Raw genomic sequence first — 23,908 nt, 5'->3', positions numbered from 1 at the left:
AATTATATTTCTTTTCTGTACCTGTTCAGGGAAGTTAAGATTTGTTTATTCAATTGCTTACTCGACAATTTACTTAAATGTACAATAAATCCCAGTGCAGTTCTTTTATCCTTTTGGTTTTCTCAGAGACAGAGCATTTGTTTTTATGCAAATTAGAAGACATTTTCCTCTGGACAGGTGCTACCTGTGTAGGATGCACAGCTTTAGATTTTATTTTTCAGCGTCCCTTATCATTGTCTTTAAACTGCCAATCCCACAGTCTTCCATTTCAGTGAATAGAAGATTCATCCTTCCTGTTGTCCCAGTCAAACATTTTGGAATCATCCTTGGCTTTTTTCTTCTTTCCAACCATGTCTAATTAACAATTAAACCCTGGTAAATATATTAGTTTGGATAAGAGGGAAGATAATCCTAGCTAAAGAAGTATCATGAAGACTGGGAGGCCACAAACATGTCACACATTTGAGATAGCAGTGTAGCTCTTAGCCTTGCCTATTTTTTTTGTACTTCTTTTTTTTTTTATTGGTTAAGGTATTACAAATGTGTCCTCATCCCCCCATTAACCCTCAACTCCCCCACCCCGCCCCACTCATGCTCTCATCCCCCTGTTGTCCGTGTCCATTGGTTTGGCTTATATGTATGCATACAAGTCCGTTAGTTGATCTCCTCCCCTTACCCCCACCCTCCCCTACTTTCCCTCTGGAGATTGATAGTCTCATTGCTGTTTCTCTGTCTTTGGATCGGTCCCTGTTCATCAGTCTATGTTGTTCTCTATATTCCACAAATGAGTGAGATCATGTGGTATTTATCTTTCTCTGACTGGCTTATTTCACTTAGCATAGTGTTCTCCAGTTCCATCCATGCTGTTGCAAATGGCAGGAGTTCCTTCTTTTTTACCGCAGCGTAGTATTCCATTGTGTAGATGTACCACAGTTTTTTAATCCACTCATCTGCTGATGGGCACTTAGGCTGTTTCCAGATCTTAGTTATGGTGAATTGAGCTGCTATGAACATAGGGGTGCATATATCCTTTCTGATTGGTGTTTCTGGCTTCTTCGGATGTATTCCTAGAAGTGGGATCACTGGGTCGAATGAGAGTTCCATTTTTAGTTTTTTGAGGAAGCTCCATACTGTTCTCCACAGTGGCTGCACCAGTCTGCATTCCCACCAGCAGTGCAGAAGGGTTCCTTTTTCTCCACATCCTCTCCAACACTTGTTGTTTGTTGATTTGTTGATGATACCCATTCTGGCGGGTGTGAGATGATACCGCATTGTCATTTTGATTTGCATCTCTGGTATAATTAGTGACTTTGAGCATATTTTCATATGTCTTTCAGCCTTCTGTATGTCCTCTTTCAAAAAGTGTCTACCTAGGTGCATTGCCCATTTTTTGATTGGATTATTTATCTTCCTATTGTTAAGTTGCATGAGTTCCCTGTAAATGTTGGAGATTAAACCCTTATCGGCGATATCATTGGCAAATATGTTCTCCCATGCAGTGGGCCTTCTTGTTGTTTTGTTGATAGTTTCCTTTGCTGTGCAAAAGCTTTTTATTTTGATGTAGTCCCATTTATTTATTTTATCTTTAGTTTCCATTGCCCTAGGAGCAGTATCAGAGAAGAAATTCCTTCAGCATATGTTTGCGATTTCGCTGCCTGTGGATTCCTCTAGTATTTCTATGGTTTCCCGTCTTACATTTAAGTCTTTTATCCATTTTGAGTTTATTTTTGTGTTTGGTGTGAGTTGGTGGTCTAGTTTCATCTTTTTGCATGTATCTGTCCAATTTTCCCAACACCATTTATTGAATAGACTGTCTTGACTCCATTGTATGCTCTTGCCTCCTTTGTTGAATATTAATTGGGCATAGTGGTTTGGGTTGATTTCTGGGTTCTCTATTCTATTCCATTGATCTATATGTCTGTTCTTGTGCCAGTACCAAGCTGTTTTAAGAAGAGTGGCTTTGTAATACAGCTTGATATCTGGTATTGAGATTCCACCTACTTTGTTCTTCTTTCTCAGGATTGCTGCAGCTATTCCAGGTCTTTTTTTATTCCAGATGAATTTTTGGAGCGTTTGTTCTAGATCTGTGAAATATGCCGTTGGTAATTTAATGGGGATTGCATTGAATCTATAGATTGCTTTGGGTAGTATGGACATTTTGATGGTGTTGATTCTACCAATCCATGAACACGGTATGTTCTTCCATCTGTTCATGTCTTCCTCTATCTCTTTTTACAGTGTCCTGTAGTTTTTTTCATATAAGTCTTTTACCTCCTTAGTTAAGTTTATTCCTAGGGTATCTTAATTTTTTTGGTGTGATGGTAAATGGGATTGCTTTTTTAGTCTCACTTTCTGTAAGTTCACTATTGGTGTAAAGAAATGCCATAGCTTTCTTGGAATTAATTTTGTATCCTGCTACATTGCTGAATTAATTTATTAAGTCTAATAATTTTTTGATGGAGTCTTTAAGGTTCTCTATGTACCGTATCATGTCATCTGCAAATAAGGACAGTTTTATTTCTTCTTTTCCAATTTGGATGCCTTTTATTTTTTCTTCTTGTCTAATCACGATGGCTAGTACTTCCAGTACTATGTTGAACAGGAGTGGTGAGAGTGGGCATCCCTGTCTTGTTCCTGTTCTTAGGGGAAATGGTTTTAGTTTTTGCCCATTGATTACGATGTTGGCTGTGGGTTTGTCATATATGGCTTTTATTATGTTGAGGTATGATCCTTCCATTCCTACCTTGCTGAGAGTTTTTATCAAGAAAGAGTGTTGGATTTTGTCAAATGCTTTTCTGCATCAATTGATATGACTATGTGGTTTTTATCTCTCAATTTGTTTATGTGATATATTACGTTTATTGATTTGTGGATATTGCACCATCCTTGCATCCTTGGGATAAAACCTACTTGGTCATGGTGTATTATCTTTCAGATGTACTGCTGGATCCGATTTGCTAGGATTTTGTTGAGGATTTTGGCATCTATGTTCATGAGGGATATTGACCTGTAATTCTCTTTTATTGGGTTGTCTTTATCTGGTTTTGGTATTAGGGTGATGCTGGCTTCATAGAATGAGCTTGGAAGTGTTCCTTCCTCTTGAATTTTTTGGAATAGTCTGAGGAGGATAGGTTTTAGTTCTTCCTTGAATGTTTAGTAAAACTCCCCTGTGAAGCCGTCTGGCCCCTGGCTTTTGAGATTTTTAGATTCTTCCTGATTAAATTTTGGAAGGTTGTATTTTTCTAGGAATATGTCCATTTCCTCCAGGTTGTCTAGTTTGTTGGAGTAGAGTTTTTCATAGTATTTTTTAACAATCCTTTGTATTTCTGTGGGGTCTGTTGTTATTTCTCCTCTTTCATTTCTGATTTTGTTTATTTGTGTCCTTTCTCTTTGTTTCTTAGTGAGCCTGGCTAGAGGTTCGTCAATCTTGTTTAGTCGTTATACCTTTTTACAATCTGAGATAATTACAAAATAGAACTTAAGCTATCCTTGGTTGCTTATTAACCAGCTCTTGGTTTTGTTGATCTTTTGTATTGTTTTTTTGGTCTCTATGTCATTTATCTCCACTCTGATATTTATTATTTCCTTCCTTCTGCTTACACTGGGCTTTTCTTGTTGCTCTCTTTTTAACTCTTTGAGTTGTAGGGTTACATAATTTATTATCATTGTTTCTTGTTTTTTGCAGTAGGCTTGTAGAGCTATGAACTTCCCTCTCAAGACTGCTTTCACTGTGTCCCATAGGTTTTGGATTGTTGTGTTTTCATTGTCGTTTGTTGCCATGATGTTTTTTATTTCTTCTTTGATCTCTCTGGTAGCCCAGTCATTGTTTAATAATGTGCTATTTAGTCTCCATGTGTTTGATATTTTTGGATTGTTTTTATTGTAGTTGATTTCCAGTTTTATGCCATTGTGATCTGAGAAGATGCTTGATATGATTTCTATCTTCTTGAATTTGAAGAGACTTTGCCTGTGACCCAGTATATGGTCTATCTTTGAAAATGACCCATGTGCACTTGAGAAGAATGTATATTCTGTGGCTTTGGGGTGAAATGTTCTGAAGAGGTCAATTAATTCCATCTGATCTAGTGAGTAATTTAGGATTGATGTTTCTTTGATGATTTTTTGTTTAGCGGATTTGTCCAATAGTGATAGTGGGGTGTTAAAGTCCCCTACTATGATTGTATTGCTGTCAATCTCTCCCTTCATCTCCTCCAGAAGTTTTCTTATGTATTTGGGTGCTCCTATATTGGGTGCGTATATGTTTACCAGAGTTATTTCTTCTTGTTGGATTGCTCCCTTTAGTATTATGAAGTGGCCTTCCTTATCTCTTTTTATGTCCTTCACTTTGAGATCTAATTTGTCATCTGACAAATATTGCTACCCCAGTTTTTTTTTTTTTCATTTCCATTCACTGGAAAAACCTTTTTCAATCCCTTCACCATCAGTCTGTGTGCATCTTTTTTTCTGAGTTGGGTTTCCTGTAGACAGCAGATATATGGGTCATGTTTTCTTATCCACTCAGTTACCCTATGTCTTTTGATTAGAGCATTTAATCCATTTACATTGAAAGTTATTATTGATAGATACTTGTTTGTCGCCATTTTTATTCTTTACCCCTGTGTTCCTTCTTTGTTTCTTTCTTTTTTACAGCAGACCCTTTAGCATTTCTTGCATTGCTGGTTTGGTGGTAATAAACTCCTGTAGTCCTTTTTTGCCTATGAAACTCTTGATTTCACCCTCAATTTTGATTGATAGCCTTGCTGGGTACAGTATTCTTGGATTCAGACCCTTCCTTTGCATGACTTTGTATATTTCATTCCATTCCCTTCTTGCCTGATGTGTTTCTGTTGAGAAATCCATCACTAGTCTGATGGGGGATCCTTTGTAAGTAAGTTTCTGTCTCTCTTTGGCCGCTCTTAAGACTCTTGCTTTGTCATTGGTGTTTGCCAATTTAATTATAATGTGCCTTGGCATCGGTCTTTGGGGTTCATTTATTTTGAGACTCTGTGAGCTTCTTGGATTTGTGTGAGTTTTTTCTTTCTTATATCAGGGAAGTTTTCTGTCATTATTTTTTCAAACAGGTCTTCTATTCCTTGCTCAGTTTTCTTTCCTTCTGGCACCCCTATTATGCGGATGTTGTTTCGTTTCGTGTTGTTGCAAAGTTCTCTTAGGCTCTCCTCCTGCTTTTTAATTTTTTTTTTCTAGAAACTGCTCTGCTTTGGTATTTTTTCATACCTTGTCTTCTAGCTCACTGATGCGGTCCTCTGCTTCTTCTAGTCTACTCTTGATGCTTTCTATTGAGTTCTTTATAGCAGTGATGTCATTTTTCATTTCTTCTTGGTTCTTCTTCATTTCCTCTTGGTTCTTACACATATTGTTGAATTTGTCTTCCATTCTTTTCATCCACCTTATGACCATTTCTCTGAATTCTTTCTCTGACAGGTTGCTTGCCTCCATTGCCTCCATTTCATTTACTTCCTTTTCAGGTGATGGCTGTTTTTCTTTCATATGCTGGCTGTTTCTTTGTCTCCCCATGATCTCTCTTCTCCAGGTGTTTGGTTATGTAGTTCTCTCTCTGCTGCGTTTATTTAAAGGCACAAAATACAACACAACAAGGCACAATGTACAAGCACTGAACACAAATGTATTCACGATACTAATAACCCCAAATAAAGGTGACCACCAGTTCAAAGAGAATTAGGGGATAAAGAAGAAAGAAGAGAAAATGAAAAAAGAGAAAAAGAAAAAAAAGGAGTGCAAAAATGAAATTGGGAAAAGGAAAAAAAAAAAGTAAGAGAGAAAAGAAAGAGAATGAAATAGAAGAGGGGAAGAATACTATTTATATGGGGAGAAAACTCCAATAGAACAGCCACTAATCCCAACAAATTCCAGCAACAGATCCCATCCCTGGAGATGAATGCAAACTACAAACAACAACTAATATCAAGTGAGGTGAGGGAAAACAGAAGCAAAAAAATAACCGGAAAAAAACAACAACAGAAAAATAAAAATAAAAAGCAAAACAATCTCACAAACAAGCATGAAAAAACCCCCAATATACTCAACAATCAAGCAAACAACAACAAAAGGACAGAGAGAAAAAAAACTTTGGATAGTGAAGAAAGACAAGAGAGAGGTGTATATGAATTTAGAGCAGGAGATTGGTAATTAAATATATAAGTAGGGTGAAATTTTAACAGGGGGTAAAAATAAGGAATAGGGAAAATCTAAAGCAGGGATAAGGTAAGAGAAACAGGGCAACAAAAGGGGAAAAGTGAGGAAGCGAGTTTTGGTATAAAGGTAAAGTTGAGGTAGAGTAAAAGGATGCTAAAAGAAAGATAAAAATAGAATGTAGAACACTAATCCCAAAATATTTACCTTAAGAAGACATGGCCCAAAGGGAACAAAGCATGAATGTACTCATGGCACCGATAACCCCAATATAAGCAACCACCCGAGAAAAGATAATTAAGGGAGAGAAAAGAGAGCACAAATGATATCTAAGAGAGAGAAAAAAAGATAGAGAGAAAAGAAAAAGGAGAATATATATTTATGGAGAAAACGCCACAGAACCAATAGATAAACCAAACAAATACAAACACCAAACACTCAGTAAAGAGGGTCAGCCTTGCCTATTTTTTTATGCTATACATTTTGCCTGGAAATGTCTTTCTTTCCACCTTTCACAGCCCAGTTTATCTTTTATTGCCCAGCTCAAATACGGCTTACTCTGTTGAAATTTTTTTAACTCTGTCTCAGTACCAAACTATTCTTTTTACTACTTATTACTCATTATGTCAGTTTAGTTTTTTGCCTTAGTTTTATCTTACAAAGGGCACATTAATATTACCCAACTCAGAGTTTTTATGAGATTAAATGAGGTAGCACTTCTAAAGTGCTTCAAACAGAGCCTGGCACATGGAAAATACTTAAAAAAGTTAGCCATTTTGCCCTGGCCTGTGTTGCTCAGTGGTTAGAGTGTGTGCCCATGCATTGAAGGGTTGTGGGTTCAATTGCTGGTCAAGGGCACGTATACCTGAGGTTCAATCCTCAGTCCCAGTAAGGGTGTGTGTAGTAAGCAACCAATCAATGTATCTCTGGGGATGCAAGGCTGGTACAATATTTCCAAATCAACAAACATTATACTCTTTATAAACAAAATGAAGGATAAAAACCAGATGATTATATAAAAGATGCAGAAAAAGCATTGGATAAAATCTAGCATCCATTTATGATAAAAAACTCTCAGCAAATTGAGAATAGAAGGAACAAGCCACAATGTAATAAAGACCATAGATGACAAACCCACAGCCAACATCATACTCAATGGGCAAAAACTACAAATGTTTCCCTTATGATCAGGAACAATTCAGGGATGTCTGCTTTCACCACTCTTATTTAACACTAGAGGCAGGTGCACGAATTCTTGCACAGGTGGGGTCCCTCAGCCTTGCCAGCAATCACGCTGATCAGGGCCGCAGGAGGTTGGCTGTAGGAGTGCACTGATCACCAGGGAGCAGCTCCTGCATTGAGTGTCTGCCCCCTAGTGGTCAGTGTGCATCATATCAACCAGTTGACTGGTCGTTTGGTTGTGTAGGCTTTTATATATGTACTAGAGGCCTGGTGCACAAAAATTTGTGCACTTGGGGGGGTCCCTCAGCCCAGCCTGTGCCCTCTCGCAGTCTGGGACCCCTCAGGGGATGTCCACCTGCCGGCCTAGGCCCGTTCCCCGGGGGATTGGGCCTAAGCTGGCAGTCAGACATCCCTCTGGCAGCCCAGGAGCCCTCAGGGGATGTCCACTTGCCAGCGGGGAGCAGGCCTAAGCTGCATTCAGACATCCTTAGTGCTGCTGAGGAGGCGGGAGAGGCTCCCACCACCACTGCTGTACTGGCAGCCATCAGCCTGGCTTGTGGCTGAGCAGAGCTCCCCGTGTAGGAGCACACTGACCACCAGGGGGAATCTCTTGCATTGAGCATCTGCCCCCTGGTGGTCAGTGTGTGTCATAGTGACCAGTCATTCCCAGTCGTTCTGCTGTTAGGGTCAATTTGCATATTACCCTTTTATTATATAGGATAGAGGCCTGGTGCATGGGTTGGGGCCAGATGGTTTGCCCTGAAGGGTGTCCCGGATCAGGGTGGGGGTCCCACTGGGGTACCTGGCCAGCCTGGGTGAGCCGTTTTCAGACTGGCCACACCCCCAACAAGGTGGGAGTCCCTGCTGGAGTGCCTGGCCAGCCTAGGTGAGGGGCTGAGGGCTGTTTTCAGGCTGGCCAAGCCCCCCAGCGGGAACCCTCATCCCATGAGGGTGTGGCCAGCCTGGGTGAGGGGCTGATGGCTGTTTGCAGGCTGGCCATAGCCCCTTCAGGGTGGGGGTCCCCGCTGGGGTGCCTGGCTAGCCTGGGTGAGGGGCTGATGGCTGTTTGCAGGCTGGCCATAGCCCCTTCAGGGTCGGGGTCCCTGCTGGGGTGCCTGGCCAGCCTGGGTGAGGGGCTGATGTCTGTTTGCAGGCTGGCCACAGCCCCCAGCCACCCAAGCTTCCTGTGGAGGCTGGCTGGAAGCAGGTATCTGGGATTTATTTTTCTTCTAAAATTAAAAGTTTGTTGCCTTGAGCAGAGGCCACAGCCAGCCAGGTCAGGGGGAAGCTTGGCTTCCTTTATTGCCGGGGCAACCAAGCCTCCTGCTTGCTCCAGCTCCATAGCTGCTGGCTGCCATCTTGGTTGGGTTAATTTGCATATAGTCACTCTGATTGGCTGATGGGTGTGGCTTGGGGCATGGCGGAGGTGCAGTCAATTTACATGTTTCTCTTTTATTTTCTATATAGAATATATAGAATATATATATATATATTAGGAGCCCAGTGTGCAAGTCAAAATCGCACAGCGCCACCCACCCATGAGTTGCGGGTCCGACCATGCCTCGCTTCTGGGCCCAGCAGCAGCCACACCCTTGAAGCAGCAGTGGCCGCTGCTGATCAGGCCCTCCCCCAGTGCAGGCATGCAGAGGCCCCTGCCACCCCACCCCTGACACTGTGCATGTAACCTCCTCCTGTCTGGTGGTCCTGTTATGGCATCCAGGTTAATTAGCATATATCTCCATTATCTATATAGATATATAGTACTGGAAGTCCTAGCCACAGCAATTAGACAAGAGGAAGAAATAAAAGGCATCCAATTGGAAAGGCGGAAGTAAAACTCTCATTATTTGCAGATGACATGATACTGTATATAGAAAACCCTAAAGACTCCATCAAAATACTACTAGACTTAATAAATGAATTTGGAACTGTAGCAGGATACTAAATTAACAGCCAAAAATCCATAGCATTTTTATACACAATTGTGAACCTTCAGAAAGAGAAACTAAAAAAATAATCCCATTTGCCATTGCAACAACAAAAAAATTTAAGATACTTAGGAATAAACTTAATAAAGGAGGTAAAAGACTTGTACTTGGAAAACTACAGGACAATGAAAAAAGAGACAGAGGAAGATATACGCAAGTGGGAGAATATACCATGTTCATGGATTGGTAGACTCAACATCATTAAAATGTCCATATTACCCAAAGCAATCTCTAGAATCAGTGCAAACCCTATCAAAATACCAATAGCATATTTCACAGACCAAGAACATATACTCCAAAAATTTATATGGAACCAAAAATGACACCCAAAATAGCTGCAGCAATCTTGAGAAAGAAGAACAAAGTGGGAAGAATCACAATACCAAAGACCAAGTTATACACAAAGCCTCTGTACTCCAAACAGCCTGGTACTGGCACAAGAACAGGCATATAGATCAATGGGACAGAACAAAGAACCCAGAAATTATCCCAAGCCATTACGCTCAATCGATATTTGACAAAGAAGGCAAGAACATATATGGAGCAGAGATAGTCTCTTCAATAAATGGTGTTGGAAAAATTGGACAGATACATGCAAAAAAAAAAAAAATGAGACCAGATCACCAACTTACACATACACAAAAATAAACTCAAAATGGATAAAAGACTTAAATGTAGATGTGAAACCATAAAAGTCCTAGAAGAAACCATAGGCACCAAAATCTCAGACATCTGCCATAGCAATATGTTTATTGATACATCTCCTAGGACAATGGAAACTAAGAAGAAAATAAACAAATGGGACTACATAAAAATAAAAAGCTTCTGCATGGCAAAAACAAAACAAAACAAAAAAACAAAACAACCCATAATCAAAATAACTAGAGACCCCACTACATGGGAGAACATATTTGCCAATGATACATCTGATAAGAGGTTAATCTCCAAAATATATAAGGAACTCATACAACTTAACAAAAGGAACACAAACAATCCAATTAAAAATGGGCAAAGGACCTATATAGACATTTCTCCAAAGTGGACATACAGAAAGCCAAGAGACATATGGAAAAATGCTCAAAGTCACTAATCATCTGAGAGATGCAAATCAAAAATGACAATGAGATATCACCTCACACCTGTCAGAATGGCTATCATCAACAAATTAACCAAGATAAGTGTTGACAAGGTTGTGGAGAAAAGGGAACCCTATATCCTGGGGTGGGAATGCAGACTGGTGCAGCCACTATGGAAAACGGTATGGAGTTTCCTCAAGAAATTAAAAAAGGAACTCTCATTTGATCCCACTTCTAGGAACATATCTAAGAAACCAGAAACATCAATCAGAAAGTATATATGCACCCCTGTGTTCACAGCAGAGCAATTCACAATAGGTAAGACATGGAAACAGCCTAAGTGCCCATCAGCAGATGAGTGAATAAAAACACTATGATACATTTACACAATGGCATACTGTGCAGCAATAAAAGAAAGAACTCTTATCATTTGCAACAGCATGGGTGGACCTGGAGAGTATTATGCTGAACCAAATAAGCCAGTCAGAGAAAGATAAGAATCACATGATCTCATTCATATGTGGAATCTAATGAACCAAATAAGCTGATGATCAAAAGAGGTCCAAAGTCATAAAAGCATGAACAGACTGTTGAACCTTAGAGGGAAGGCAGGGGAGGGTGGGTAGGAAGAGATCAACCAATAAACTCATATGCATATATGCATAACCCATGGACACAGACAATGGGGTGGTGTGGACCTGGGGGGTAGAGGATGGGAGCGGGCTGGAAGAGGTTAATGGTGGTAAAAGGAGGACCTAGGTAATACTTCCAACAATAAAGATTAAAAGGAAAAAATAAATCAACAAACAACAAGTGCTGGCAAGGATGTGGAGAAAAAGGAACCCTTGTGGACTGCAGGTGGGAATGCAGATTGTTGCAACCATGGTGGAAAGCAGTATGGAATTATCTCAATAAATGAAAAATGAAACTACCTTATGACTCAGTGATTCCATTTATGGGAATACATCTGGAGAAACCTGAGACATTAATTCGAAAAAACATATGCATCCCTTTGTTCATAGCAACACTATTTAAAATAGTCAAGATTTGGAAGCAGACCACATGCTCAGCAGTAGATGAATGGATAATAAAGCTGTGGTACATTCACACAACAGAATCCTACTCTGCTATAAAAAAGAAGGAACTCTTATATTTTACACCAGCATGGATGGACCTAGAGAACATTATGCTGTGTGAAAATAGCCAGTCAGAGAAAGACAAGTACCATATGGTTTCACTCACGTATGGAATCTAATGAACAAACTAAACTAACAAGCAAATTAGAGACACACTCATAGGTAGAGAGAGCAGGCAGACCTCTTTGGTGTGTGTGTGTGTGTGTGTGTGTGTGTGTGTGTGTGTTTGGAGGGATGAAAGGATTGAGCAAAAAATAAAAAGAGAAAGAACTCTGACCCACCTTCCCTCAGACGAGCTGAGAGTAGAGAGGCCGGGCTTCCTCCCCATGGAGAGGTGGTTACGAAAGGAGCCTCACTTAGACTGTCCCTGCCTCACATTTAAAAAAAAAAAGAGAAAGAACTCATGGACATGAACAACAGTGTGGTGACTGTGGGGGGAGTTGTGTGGGGGAGGAGGAAGAGGATATAGAGGGATAAATGGTGATAAAAAAATAATAAAATGAAATAAAGGGAAAATTGCTAGGTGATTAAATACACATGAAATCCCTGACAATTGAATGGCTTAGGTGCATTTTTACCAAGCAATTTGTATGCAGTGGTATGTAGTCAGCTTGAAATATTCATCAAATAGAACCCACATCTCTCAAATTCCTCACTGTGGGCTTGTCTGCCTGAGCTGATGTTTTTCAGCAAATCTCAGCTTTTAGGTCTGTTGTAGGTCTTGAGTTGAGAGAGGCTGCTCTATCAAAATTTGTTCTTGCTTGTGAAGCTACATTCTATCCCATTTGTTAAGGATTTCTTCTGTGTCCCTTCATAAAAGTACTTAAAGGGTGGATGGACTGAGCAAAAAAGAAAAAAGAAGTGAGAACTCATGGACATGGACAACACTGTGCTGATTGCAGGGGTAGAAGGGAATGGGTGGAGGTGGAAGAGGGAATAGAGGGGATAAATGCTGATGGAAAAAATAGAATTTAAGAAGAAAAAAAAGTACATAAAGAACTGTTTTTGTATTCTGCTTTCCATGTTGAAATGTAACAAGCCTGGTTTCTATGTTGTAGTATTGATTATATTTCAGGTCCTGAATAGTGGTGATCTGTCTCATTATTTAGTGTTTAGCAACATTGATGAAACTGTTAAAGAAGGCTTGTGCGTCATCAGTGGCATTTGCAGATCTCACAATTATGCAGCTTGTGCAAACTATAATTAGTTTAGTTTGAAGGATATGACCCAAACCTGACCACCTTCTACCTCTATAAGATATTTTATTTCTTTTAAATTCATTTTGAGACCAATTGTAGCTATGATAATCTCAAGAACATCTCAGTGTTGTTAGAATGACTTTCAGGTTAGATTAATTGATTTCTTCATTTTACACAGAAAGAGTTATACAAAAGGGTCTCTGCTCATTCTTTATAAGAAATGACATCTATTGCTAGTGAATATGTGATTTTATATTTTTTAAATTGAGCCTAAATTCTCATGTACTCTGAATAATTCAAATTTGTAATTAGAGAAAGCAACATGATATCCAATTTCTATTTATAAAGTCAAATGATTCCTGGTGTGTGTGTGTGTGTGTGTGTGTGTGTGTGTGTGTGTTCCCTTTTCAATGAAGACTACTGACTTGGTAGAGAAAGTCAAGAGATACAGCAAAGAAAAATTTTATTTATCTTTCAAAATTTTAACCCAATACAAGTTTGATGATAGAGGTATGCTTGAAGTCCCTGAGGAGTACAAAGGATATCCTGAAAATCTTCCTCTAGGAGGTGGTGGCCTAACCTAAGTTTTGAAGGATGAATGAGAATTAACTGGATGCAGACGATGGAGGATGATACTGCTGGCTGAGGGAGCAGTGTATAGAAACAGCAGGAAATACCACATGTAATTGAGGGATTATATTTGTTTTGTTGGGATCACAAAGAGAATTTAGGGGAATAGTGGGAACGAGCCTAAACCCACAATTGAGCAAAACAATCAAATTGTTCCCATGGCCATCATCATGACTACACCTCACCCTCATACCTACCCTCTGTGTTACCATCATCCTGGCATGTAACATACTAAGCTCAATCAGGAAAGTGGCAGAAAGGGAAATGCTGAAGCAGTCTCATCTGCAGGGATTGGAAACAGATTTGGTGTGGATGTTTATGTTTAGATAGGTTCCTGTGTTTGACTTGCTCATAGGACATTCAATAGTGACATTAAGCAGGGATCTGGGGGACCAGGACTAAAACTCAGAAAGGAAGGTCCAGGTTGCAGACTGTGGGAGTTGTCGGGATATAGGTATAACTTCACACTCCAAAACCTCAGTGTTTGCAAAGAATATGGCAAGGGAGTAAAGGGAAAGTGAGCAAACTGTACTTGTAGGGGGTCTTGAAATAATAGTAATTGATTTTGTGGGAAAGAAAAAAGGAAAAGGAAGAGAGTTTACAATGAGGACAAAAAAGATTAAAGGGGAATCAGAGAAAATGTCAGTAGCGAAAATTCACTTATTTCTTTTTTTCTTATTTATTAAGTGCCTACTGTGTAATCATGTGCTAGTCACTGCAGATACAGAAAGAGTGACTATGACACACATGCCTGTGCCAGGTAACACAAGGTGAGTCTAACAGAGTCCTTGTGTCTAAGGAACTCACAATATATTAGCAGAGAGAGACACATAAGCAACTAATATGAGATAACATGGGGGAGAATGAAATAAGTACCACAATGGTAAAAGACTATTTCTGGCTCTCTGCTTCCTGCCCCTGCGTCGGCGAGGTGCGGAAGTCGAGCTAGCTCGAATAAAGATTCTTTTGCTTTTGCATCGGAAAGAAAAAAAAAAAAAAAAAAGACTATTTCTGACTGTAATTGGAGAAGGTTTCTTGGAGAAGAAAACACTTAGGAATGTGGAAGCTTGAGTGGAATGTTTGAGGAGAAGGGAGGGAAGAGCTTTCTGGGCTGGTGAGAGTACATTACTGTTTTTTTTTTTTGTTTTTTTATTTTTATTTTTTAATTAAATCTTTATTGTTCAGATTACATTTGTTCCTCCTTTTTTCCCCCCATAACTCCCCTCCTCCCAGTTCCCGCCCCACCCTCCGCCCTCTCTCCCCACCCACTGTCCTCATCCATAGGTTCACGATTTTTGTCGTCTCTTCCCGCACCTACCACTCCCCTTTCCTCCCCAAGAATAGCCAGTCCATTCCCTTTCTATGTCCCTGATTCATTATAATCACCAGTTCATTCTGTACATCAGATTATTTATTCACTTGATTCTTAGATTTACTTGTTGATAGATGCATGTTTGTTGTTCATAATTTGTATCTTTACCTTTTTCTTCTTCCTCTTCTTAAAGGAAACCTTTCAGCATTTCATATAATACTGGTTTGGTGGTGATAAACTCCTTTAGCTTTTCCTTATCTGTGAAGTTCTTTATCTGACCTTCAATTCTGAATGATAGCTTTGCTGGATAAAGTAATCTTGGTTGTAGGTTCTTGGTATTCAGCACTTTGAATATTTCTTGCCATTCCCTTCTGGCCTGCAAAGTTTCTGTTGAGAAATCAGCTGACAGTCGTATGGGTATTCCCTTGTAGGTAATTGAGTCTCTTTCTCTTGCTGCTTTTAAGATTCTCTCTTTGTCTTTTGCTCTTGGCATTTTAATGATGATGTGTCTTGGTGTGGTCCTCTTTGGATTCCTTTTGTTTGGGGTTCTCTGCGCTTCTTGGACCTGTAAGTCCATTTCTTTCACCAGGTGGGGGAAGTTTTCTGCCATTATTTCTTCAAATAGGTTTTCAATATCTTGCTGTCTCTCATCTTCTGGCACCCCTATAATTCTGATATTTGTACGCTTGTAGCTGTCCCAGAGGCTCCTTACACTATCTTCGTATTTTCGGATTCTTTTTTCTTTTTGCTTTTCCGGTTGGGTGTTTTTTGCTTCTTCGTATTTCAAATCTTTGACTTGATTCTTGCGCTCCTCTGGTCTGCTGTTGGGTGTCTGTATAATATTCTTTATTTCAGTCAGTGTATGCTTAATTTCTAGTTGGTTCTTTATCACAGCATCGAGGGTCTCATTAGTTTTCGTGAGGCTCTCATCAAGTTTATTGGCAGCTTGTAGCACATTATTGCAAGCCCTCAAAATTGCGTTTTTTAGCTCTATATCCTCCATTTCTGTCATGTTTTTTTTGTCTCCGCATTTTTTTATGCTTTCTTGGTGCACCCCCTTGTGGTCTTTGTGTGCAGTCTTGTTCTAGTTAAGCCTTGATTGTTGTAGTTAATACTAGAGGGATTTGACCACCAGGCCGACTGGCTGTGAGAATCACCTGTGTCTGCCATGGGAAAACTTCTGTCCTCTGGAGAGGTGCTAATCTAGCCTTTGCCTGAGGCTATCCGGCAAATGGCTCTGCGCAGGGCTTGGGTGGGGCAGGTCGCAGGGGATCAACAGGGCGGGCGGAGGGAGCAGTTATGGCTGCTCTCAGTCCCGTTCCCAGAGGCTCTGCTTCTCAGAACCCCAGCAACCACTGCAAACCTCGGAGAGAAAGCTGTCCTCACGTTTTAACTGATGCCAGACAATTCCACCTCTCCTGTTTGAGTCTGAGTCCCTAGAGACTCGCCCGGACCTGGAGCCCAGAGTCTGAGACTCCCTCCCGATTGAAAATGACAACCGCGCCCTCAGCCACTAGCCCGCTTTGCGCACGCACCTCGGTACCTTTGTATTTTCCACACCGCGCCTCCTCTGAGCCTCGGTATGCTGTTCTCTATCCTTCTAGTTGAAGAGTCTCTCCTCAGCCAGCCTTCCTGTGGTTCTGGGTGATGTCCCTTCCGTCTTTTAGTTGTATTTTTGAAGTGGTTTTTTGTGGCAGCAGTCTCCGGTGTTTACCTATGCCGCCATCTTGGTCTCCTCCAGAGTACATTACTGTTATTTACTGCATTGTGTTCCTCCCCAATTCATATGTTAAAGCCTTTCCCAATGTGAATGTATTTAAAGACAGGGCCTGAGGAGAAAACTAAGGTTAAATGAGGTCATACCAGTGGGGGTCTAGTCTGATAGGTGTCCTTTCTATGTGCTCACAGAAAAAGTTCGTGTGAGGACAGAGTCTGCGGCAATGTGTAGGGAGAGATGATCAGCTCCAGGAGGCTGGAGATGAGGACATATGGGGGATGCAGTGGGAAATGGGAAAGTTAAGTGCATTCGTTGAGTAACTAGATATACATGAAGGAAATGACTACTTGGCTTAACACCTGTTGGAGTCCTATGAGTAAAAGGAGCAGATGTGGGAAAATCCTTGGACTCCTTAAGGCAGGTCAGAGCTAATGATCAAAATAGAATTGTATCACAAAGGCAGTTGTGGTAGCCACCTCCTTATAATGAAGACGGGAAAAAATTAAGATTCAAGTAAAACAGAAAGCATTTCCCACGTTCCCTAATAGACAAGGTCTATTGCTACATAGACATAGATATCATGTGTTTTTTTAATAGGGTTTTTGTCTCCTTGGTCAGCTGTGTTTGAAAATCAGCTTGAGGGTAACATTCAAAGCACCACCAAGGTGGCTGTGTTCATTAATCTTGTTACTGTCAGTGAATGAAATGCTCACACAGGCAGCTTCACTGAACCCTGGCGAAAACGTTCCTTTTCCATCTTGTTGGACCTGCAGGCTAATTAATGCTAGTATGGGCCAAGCCAAAGTCATGTACAATCAGCTCTCATTTGGAAGAAAATGGAAAGTTTTTTCAAGTTAAACATTCAAGGGAAAGTGGTAACAGATGCTTAATTGGTTGCTTTTTTGTCCCTTCTTAATGTGTGAGAAGCCCTCATGAGAAAGGTTAGAGTAAACAGATTGAATAGAAACAACCACTTAACCATTCTTTTCATGATATTCGTTCCTCATTTTCTTTTCAGTATTTTTCTATTTGTTATACTTTCTCAGTATCTGATTATAGACAAAGAGTAACTGCCCCCATATATTTTTCATTGGTTGGAAAGATAGTTCTGAGTGAATTTTAAACTCACTCATTACATAGGAAATGTGGAAAGCTAAGCTTGGTTCAGCCTTGAGAAATTCAAAAACTGTCTCTTCTGTCTTAGGTCCTCCAAATACTTGCACAGACCAAGGTCTATCATGAACACATAAACCTTCTATGTACCCTCCATATAGCTCATTTTCTGTAGTGTTCATGGAGACTTGCTCAAGTTCCCTTCCTGTTTCTGCTCTTCATTTCTGATCTATCCCTGCCTATGAAACTCACATGCCTGGCTATGACTTTGAGGATGATTTGGGGTTTGCCCTCTGGAGACACACTGATCTGTTCTGGCTCTGGCACATATGCACAGTGTTGATTATAGAAGCTGGCAATATGTAATTCCACATACTTCAGTGAATGTTAATTCCTTGTTCCTTCCCACCCTTAGTATTTTCACATGTCACAAGAAGATGATGGTAGAAGAAAGTTGGGAATTATAGGCTGTTTGCTAGATGGAATTAGAATTGAGAAGAAGGGAGTTTTGAAGTGAACTGTTATTTTTCTATCTTTTGATTGATCATAAGATCTAGTGTCATGGTAGTCCTTTCTCCTAATGGAAGTTGGAAAACATGGGTTCAAATTCAGAATCACTAGCTGTGTGAATCTGAGAAAATGACTTAATGCCTCTGTGCCTGCCCTGTAAAATGGAGATAATAATAGTTAGAATCTAACTAAGAATTGTCGAAAGGAATAAAATATATCACATCTAAAGCACCTAGAAACAGCTTAGTGATTAATATCTGCTCAGTAAAATTAGCTATTATTATTATTACGGTTATTTTCTTGTTGTCCACAAAAAGTGTTTTTATTATTACTAACATTATTATTGTTAGCCACAATAGTCATTTGCTATAGACATGAATGAAATAGATACAGGGGTACAGTTTTGTGTACTATTAGCCTTATTTAAATGGCACATGCATTTATTCATGTGTAGTAACTAGATTAAAAAATGTAAACACACTCTTATATGGGCTTTTATTTTTCAGAACCACCAGAAGCATCTCCTGGATAGGTAAAGCTACGTATCTCTTTGCAGCTGTGTGCTGAGGCTTGGCAGCCCGTGTCTAAGATGCCCTTGGATGTGACAAATCCTGTATCAGTCAGATTTATTATGTAATGCCTAGACTTCTGATGCCTGAACTGACTCACTTTTCTCCTCAGGCTTCTCGGGTCTTTTACTTCCTTGGACTCTACTGCTTGCTTCCCTACCTGTGGATTGTCTACCTGGATTCCTGCTTTCCTGCCTCCCTCTCCATGTGAGTTGTTTGATTCTTGGCTCTTGCCTATTGGAATCCCATCCTTTGTCCTGTTCTTGGGATCAAGTAATTGCATGCTGCTTAACCTGCTGGACTGGACACTGGCCTTTCTGTCCTGACCTTTGATTCTTACCTGCCCTCATATGTGCTCTCAGTCTAAACCTCTTCCTGGGCATAACGGCCCATCACAACTATTCCTGCACAAGTGACCAGAGCCTTTCCTGAAACTGCTGTGGCTGGCTGATAGACACTACATCAGTGTTAGTTGCCATTTGGTAGTTTGTTCTAGAAGATTCTGAGGGTATCCTATGTTTGCCTCTTATGAGTCTTTGGGTATATTGTTGACCACAAGTGAAAAGTAGGTTTGAATTTCTATCCTTGAGACTGGATCCTTATGCTGTGAGGTGGGACACAGAACCGTTCAGAGTGACCTAGCAAATCCCTACCCATTCTTCTCCCCAAAGAGTGGGCATTTTAAAATTTTGTTTTCTTCAACCACAAATTTGTGTAGCACTGCAGAATGTTAACTTCTTGAGAGAGTAAGTTTTGTTTGTGTCACAAACTCAGAGAGTCCTTGATGACATGTTGACAGGTATTGGAAATGATGGGCTTGGAGAGCTGACAGGTGACTCATGCATATGGATGTCTTCTGTGATTACACATAGCAATCTATCTGGGGTTATTTATGGTAGCATTGTCATGGCGATCAATGAGCAGTAAACAAGGCTTTCAAAGCCATAGAGAGAATTATTATAGCTTCTGTGACCGACTGTGGTACCTCCATTTTAAAAAGCAAGTTTGATGATAAGCTTATTGAACTTCAGAGTCACAATATAATGCTTTTTATAAAAACAAATGTCAAAATCATGATGAAGTATAAAGAAGTCTGATGAAATGATAAAGAACTAGGTATGTGGTTGATTAAAAGCCAGAATTCTAGGCCTTACTTACTGTTTTTGTGACCTTGGACAAGTCATCTATTTTGAGTTTCAGTTTCCTCATTCTTCATGAGGGCTTAATAATATCTGTTCCAGCATAATTCACAAGACTGTTGTAAGGAAGAAATGAAATGATGACTATGAAAGAGCAGTGCAGCATGGCCAGGAGAAGTAAGCTTGCAGACAGCATTCTGTGAGAGAGGCTATGCATCTGGGTATGTTCATTTTAGGTGCTAGAATCTTGACTTCATTATTCAGGGATCCATATAAAATAATACCTTGAGGGGGAAATTTTTAGGTTAAATTTTAGAAAGATGACAAAAGGGTTTGATGAGAATGATTGAACCAGTGATTCTAAGGAACTCAACTCCACATTGGCTAAATAATGATAAATACAACACTATATAGGCTATACAATGATCTTCTGGCAAATTCATTTCTTCACGCTGTGCAGCTAATAAGAACAACTCCTCAGTGTGTTGAAGATGATACTATCAGGTCTGTCCTGGTGTTAATGCATCTGTTCCACTGTCTGTTCAGCTGATACCGTCTATGTTCTGTTCCTGTAGGATTTTGTTTTTCAGGAAATCATTTCTAATTGCATATTTTTCAATCTCTGATGATGTGATTAATCAAAGGTTTCTTTGCTCAGTTTTGTTTAGAGGCTGTGTAAAATGTTGCCTTTCCAAGATGTATTTAGGAGGTTTTTAACTAAATAGGGCAAATGTTATCTTTGTAGAGTGGATGACCTACTGTGTGCTTTCCTTATCCCATGTGAAGGTGCAGGCTGGATCTATTGGTTCATATGGCCTTGCACAAGTGGGGCCTGCTAGGCAGAGGAATGGTTGATATAGACATAGATATAAGAGGAGATTTATTATAGGAATGTTCTCATTTGGTTATGGAAGCTGAGAAGCCCCATGATCTGTATCTGCAATCTGGAGAACCACGAAAGCTGGCGGTATAGTTGTCTGAGTTGGAAGGCCTGAGCACTGGGGGATTGATGATGTAAGTCCTAGTATGAGTTCAGATGCCCAGGAACCAGGAGGGTCAATGTCTGAGGAGAAGATGGAATCTCAACACCAGCAGAGAGAGTGAATTCACCCCTTCTCTACCTTTTGGTTTTATTCAGGCCCCCAACAATTTGGTTGATGCCCACTGACACTGAAGAGGGCCATCTGCTTTACTCAGCTCAACAATTCAAATGTTAATCTCTTCTGGAAACATTTTCACAGAAATAACCAAAAATGTTTTACCAGCTATGTGGGCATCTTATAGCCCCGTCAAGTTGACACATTAAATTAACCATCATACCCTCCGATCCAGGAAGCCATGTCATTATACCCTAATCCCTGCCTCAAAACAATGCACTTGTCCTTGTAACTCAGACTTGACTTGTAGGATTTAAGAGTGAGGTTTCTAGTTGAACCTCAGGGCTTAGGGCTCTCCAACTTTTATTACAGAGTCCAGCTGAGGACTCTTTCAAGCAATAGGTCCTGACCTACAGTTGCTAATATTGGGACTGAATTTAGAAAACAAATCGTTGCTTGACCCTGCCGGCAGTTCTTTCCTAACCTGAGATTGCTGTATTCCCTGCTTTGGGATGTGTCTTCCATGAGGTTAGAGTCCACGTCTGTTTTCACTCAACATCATTTCCATAGAGTGCATCATGATATAGAATAGATAAATGCATGAATAAATTGAAGGCATCAAATTACAAAAAACCCAGTGAATATATAAAATATATTAATATTACCCCTGGCCCAGGCTGCTTATTTGGTTAGGGAATTGTCCCAATATGCCAAAGTTGCAGGTTTGATCCCCAGTTGGGGCACATACAAGAATCAACCAATGAATGCATAAATAAGTGGAACAACAAATTGATGTTTCTCTCTCTCTCTTTTTCTTCCTCTAAAAAATCAATAAAAAACTAAAAATCAACTTTCTTGAAGTATAATATACATACAATAAAATATATTAATATTATAGTGTAGCTTTATACTATTAATATATTACCAATCAATTGCCAATCAATCATCAATTAACTAAGTTGCATATAGTGTTGCAATTTAATACAAAGAGATTATGATACAAGATAGCTGAGGAATCTTTGGAAATTTATTTAGCTCTTTAAAACCTCAGATTTCTTAACTTTTAAGTGCAACTATACATGCAAGTGTATAGTACAGTATTTTTTAAGTAGTAATTTCTCAATAAATGCTAGCTATAATTTTGTACCTATCAAACATAGCAAAGAAATGCTATATTTTTAAAAAAGAAAAGATAAAATACAGAGTGGCAATTTAGTGTGTGAAATTGGCATAATCTGTCTGGAGAAAAATTTGACAATATAAATAAAAAGCATTAAAATGTGCATATTCTTTGATCAAATATTGCCATACTTATGAATGACTGTAACAAAATAATCAAGCATTTCTATCAATAGGTATGTGAAAGAATTTCTGCTAATAGTTACTTACAAAAAAGGAAAGGAATATCGAGCAATAAGTGGATTTCTAGGTAGGTTTTTAAGATCACAATATAGAAATATGTATTTTGTAATAAGAAAATGCCCATAAAAGGCCAAGTAGAGAAACTGACAACAAAACATTAGAAACAATATAGTTTCATCACTATCTAGATGACCTGATGTCCCTTGTAAAAAAGAACATGTCTAGTATCAGACTTGTGACATTTTATTTTGTTTTTGCTTTTTTTGATTAATCCTCACTATGCCCTTGAATCAAACCCAGGACCCTTCAGTCTGCAGGCCAACACTACCCACTGAGCCAAACCAGCAAGGGCTCAGACCTATGATTTCTTTCAATGTTTTCCTTTTCCAGTGTTTCCATTTATGTAAGTGACATTATTTCGCTGAAATTCTTTTTCTGCAGAGTACTTACATTTCTCTATTATATACTTATTAGTTTTTTAATAATAAAATCAGTTATGTATTATGGATCTACAAAATATATAGTAAATATAATAGAAATGACATGAATATATCACAACCATACTATCAGGGGGTACTACTATCATACTTATTTATTTTTAAAATTTTTTATTGATTATTTTGTGTGACAATGGTTAATAAAATTTTATAGGTTTCCAGTGCACAATTCTATAATATATGCTTATTTGTTTATTATCTGTCCTTGGGAACAAGTACCTTAATTATTTTGTTTATAGTAGTATTGCCAATGCCTAGAACAATGACTAGCATATAGCAGGCAATCAATAAATATTTGTTGATTAATTGCATGAAAGGCTACTTCAAATGCATTAAGTAGAAAAGGATGCATGAAAATGTTACCAGTGATTAACTCCTGAGGCAGAATAATGGTGTTATTTTAGAGCTCTTCTATATTTTCTATTCTTTTCTCTAGTTAGAAGGAAATTATTAAAATTGGTAACAAGGTCCTAATTTGTAAATTTATTGAATTTTAGAAAAGCATGTACACCGTTGTTTTTAATAGTCACAAAGAAAAGCAAAGAATGAAATGGGTATTTTGCTATAATAAAAGGACTGTATTATGAACATATCAACAGATCAATCATAAAAATTGGCAGCTTAGAGAATTATTAGTTTCAACTATAATGCCAGAGAATTAACTCATGAGATGTGGTGTACTGTTCTTAGAGAAATCTGCTTCATAAAACTGGGCCGGTACTCTTTTTTTTTCTCCTTTTTTTCAGGGGAGCGCGCGAACGCAGTCCCCCACTACCACAAATTATGCAGTCGAGTTTCCCACATTTGGGGAAATCGCAGGGGTCAGCACATCCGGAGTGCAATGGATAAGCCTCGCCCTGGGAAAACCACCTTCCTGATCATGGTATCTCCCCTGCCAGGTAAGTATGGGGCCGGTACTGTTAAAAAATCACAGAGTATTCATTTTTGGAGACTTTACTTCCAATTTTCTTTATTCAAGTTGCATTTATTTCCATATTTAAATTCAATTTTTGTTTTTCTGATTTGAGAAAAATAGTTAATGGGGTTTTTTATGAGACTGAAACTTATATTATGGTGAATGATGCCAAACTTGTACATTGTAGAACTTATATACACCCCACCAGATATATAAAATGCTTTTAAATTCCTTATCCAAAAGAGATCTTTGTAGGCTCTCTTTGTATTATAGAAAAAAAAGTCCTCTCATCCT

General features: G+C 39.2%; 2 non-coding genes across 2 annotated transcripts; one reads left to right on the top strand and one right to left on the bottom strand.

Moving 5' to 3' along the window:
- Positions 1-11,767: 11,767 nt before the first annotated feature.
- On the top strand, positions 11,768-11,933 carry LOC139001468 (small Cajal body-specific RNA 21). The gene has a single exon (XR_011470035.1). It is a non-coding gene; the product is annotated as a small Cajal body-specific RNA 21 (non-coding RNA).
- Positions 11,934-23,441: 11,508 nt separating this feature from the next.
- On the bottom strand, positions 23,442-23,605 carry LOC139000180 (U1 spliceosomal RNA). The gene has a single exon (XR_011469544.1). It is a non-coding gene; the product is annotated as a U1 spliceosomal RNA (small nuclear RNA).
- Between the last annotated feature and the right edge of the window lie 303 nt (positions 23,606-23,908).

Source organism: Myotis yumanensis, unplaced genomic scaffold (assembly GCF_028538775.1).
Source record: "Myotis yumanensis isolate MYYU_CA2020_CCGP unplaced genomic scaffold, mMyoYum1.0.hap1 SCAF_1, whole genome shotgun sequence".
Taxonomy (NCBI): domain Eukaryota; kingdom Metazoa; phylum Chordata; class Mammalia; order Chiroptera; family Vespertilionidae; genus Myotis; species Myotis yumanensis.
This window is presented reverse-complemented; position numbering and strand designations above follow the sequence as displayed.